Here is a 2,506-nt window from a genome sequence, read left to right on the forward strand (position 1 = left end):
GGGGGAGGTGTGGGCGCAAGTTTTGCATTTCTTGCGGTTGCAGGGGAAGGTGCCAGGAGTGGAGGTTGGGTTGGTGGGGGAGTGGACCTGATGAGGGAGTCGCGGAGGGAGTGGTCTTTCCGGAACGCTGATAGGGGAGGGATGGGAAATATATCCTCGGTGGTGGGGTCTGTTTGGGGGTGGCGGAAATGACGAAGGATAATACGATGTATCTGGAGTTGGTGGGGTTCTGTCCTGGGGGCGATTGGAGGGGCGGGGCTCAAAGGCAGAGGAGCGGGAAGTGGAGGAGATGCGGTGGAGAGCATCGTCAACCACATCGGAGGGGAAATTGAGGTCTTTGAAGAAGGAGGCCATCTGGGTTGTTCAGTATTGGAATTGGTCCTCCTGGGAGCAGATGCGGCGTAGGCGAAAGAATTGGGAATATTGGCGGGGGCTAGGGAATTGGGAAACAAGCTCAGAAAACCTCAAACTTTTTGGACAATTGCAAACACCGAGGGTCTTGCATGCTAGACCAATCAATACGTTCAATTTAAAAAAAAGCAAAGAACTGTGGATACTGGAAAGCAAAAGAAAAACAGAAATTGATGGAAAAACTCAGGTCTGCCAGCATTGGAGAAGGAAAAACAGGAAACATTTCAGGTCCAGTCACCCTTCTTTAGAACGTCACACGTTGAGTTATCTAGGGAATGGCATTAAATTCTGACTTTGTCTACATCCCATCAATAAATTTGTTTAAAAAAAAAGCAAGGAACGTACTTTGACATAATTTAGTACAGCACCCAAATATTGCCTGACAACACACACAGAATTATCTTTGTTGAGGTCTGAAAATGGATAGGAACTCAACTTGTGACAACATGTTGTCAAGTATCTCTGAACCTTTCTTCTACTGATAAATGGTTTGTTAAGTGTAATAGCAATTCCAAATGTGAAAAGGGCGAATGACAGGGACCATCCATAGTTACATAAACAGGGCATCAAGTCCAGTTAATCCTGTTTGGCAAAGCAGGATGGGGCTGGAGATCCTAGAAAGCCAACTTTACCCTTATCTCAATAAAGAAACCGATCTCTGATGCTGAATCACAATTTCAAACACAAAGAAAACATAAAACTGTAGCAATGTCTGAACAATTCGAGCATGTTGGAACCGTGCTCTGAAGGAAGGAATCTGTAGATAAGTAGTGGAGGTTAACACAGGGGAGAAAGCTCTGGGATCCAGCGGCCTGCACACACATTGACTGAGGAATCTGTGATCATTCTCAACTGTTCAGGCCCTTCAACACCGGCCTTTCCTAAATAATGGATCAGGCCTCCGGCCCAGGAAAGGCTACATCCAAGAGCGTCGACCAGCAGCCGGCAAACCCCCGGGATGAGGGAGGGGCCCGGGGCCCAGCAGCCGGCAGACCCCCGGGATGAGGGAGGGCCCGGGGCCCAGCAGCCGGTAAACCCCGGGATGAGGGGGGGGCCGGGGCCCAGCAGCCGGCAAACCCCCAGGATGAGGGAGGGCCCGGGGCCCAGCAGCCGGCAGACCCCGGGCAGGCCTCAGGTGCCAGTCATGGTGGGGGGTAAAGTGCCGCCAGCAGCACTCAAACCTCCCTCCCCCTCCGCACACCCGGCCCGTGTACAAACTCGGGCTCAAATACTGAGCTCACCCGGTACAACACTCACCCGAGCCCGGCCCCGGCAGCCGCTCTCCGCTCTCGCCGCCCGCCGCGTCCGTGCGTCTTAAAGCGAGACGCCACTGACGGTGCTCACGTGTCTTAAAGCAAGACCTTCCCTTCCTGCAGCCCCGTGCCTCTGAAAAGACTGTCACCGAGGACACCTCTGTACCTTCAAGCGAGACCCATTACTCCTCACCCAGTCCAGCAGCGATCTCAAAGCGAAAACTTTTCCACCCACCTCTCCCTCTCAACCTCTTTGTGCAAGGACCCAGACCAGGTCTTGCATTTTAAAAATCAAGATCAATTGTTCCTAGGTATCAGCAGTGCACTTTAAAGAGAGACCTTTGCCTCCCCAACTTCTGCTTCGTAAAACAAATGCAATCCCCACACTAGTTAAAGCTTAGCATCCATAAAATAATAATTAAAAAGTAGGTCAGATTTTGGAATGCTCAACCGAACGTTTCAAGTTGAGCTTGATAGACACTTATTAGCAAGGGGAAGTTACTGTTACACAACCAAATCAGGTATATGCTGCCTGAACTGCTGTGCTCTTCCAGCACCACTAATCCAAAATCTGGTTTCCAGCGTCTGCAGTCATTGTTTTTATCTTGAAAATAAACTCCAGTCAACCATAAAGAGGGATCGATGCAATGGTTTTGAATCATCTTTATCGGTTAGTCGAAACACTAAGCTATCCCCCTAAATGTTGGCAAACCTTTTACAGAAGTCCAGCATTTTGTGACTTTACATTAGCCAGTAATTAATCAGATCCAGCATTTGCAATTTAATTTTTTATACACAAACATGACACCCATCCTCCATTTAATTATGAGTGCTCTAAAACT

The 2,506-nt window shown here is 49.2% G+C and overlaps 1 protein-coding gene across 2 annotated transcripts in view; it reads right to left on the reverse strand.

Moving 5' to 3' along the window:
- Positions 1-1,802, reverse strand: part of psmc5 (proteasome 26S subunit, ATPase 5) — a 36,146-nt gene extending 34,344 nt beyond the window's left edge. Inside the window, exon 1 of one of the 2 annotated variants that reach the window (XM_043675142.1) lies at positions 1,669-1,802. The gene's annotated coding sequence lies outside the window, so the exon portion shown is untranslated. The remainder of the gene's footprint in view (positions 1-1,668) is intronic. The other variant, XM_043675140.1, reaches the window with a different exon arrangement.
- Positions 1,803-2,506: the final 704 nt, after the last annotated feature.

The sequence above is a fragment of the Chiloscyllium plagiosum genome, chromosome 33 (genome assembly GCF_004010195.1).
Source record: "Chiloscyllium plagiosum isolate BGI_BamShark_2017 chromosome 33, ASM401019v2, whole genome shotgun sequence".
Taxonomy (NCBI): domain Eukaryota; kingdom Metazoa; phylum Chordata; class Chondrichthyes; order Orectolobiformes; family Hemiscylliidae; genus Chiloscyllium; species Chiloscyllium plagiosum.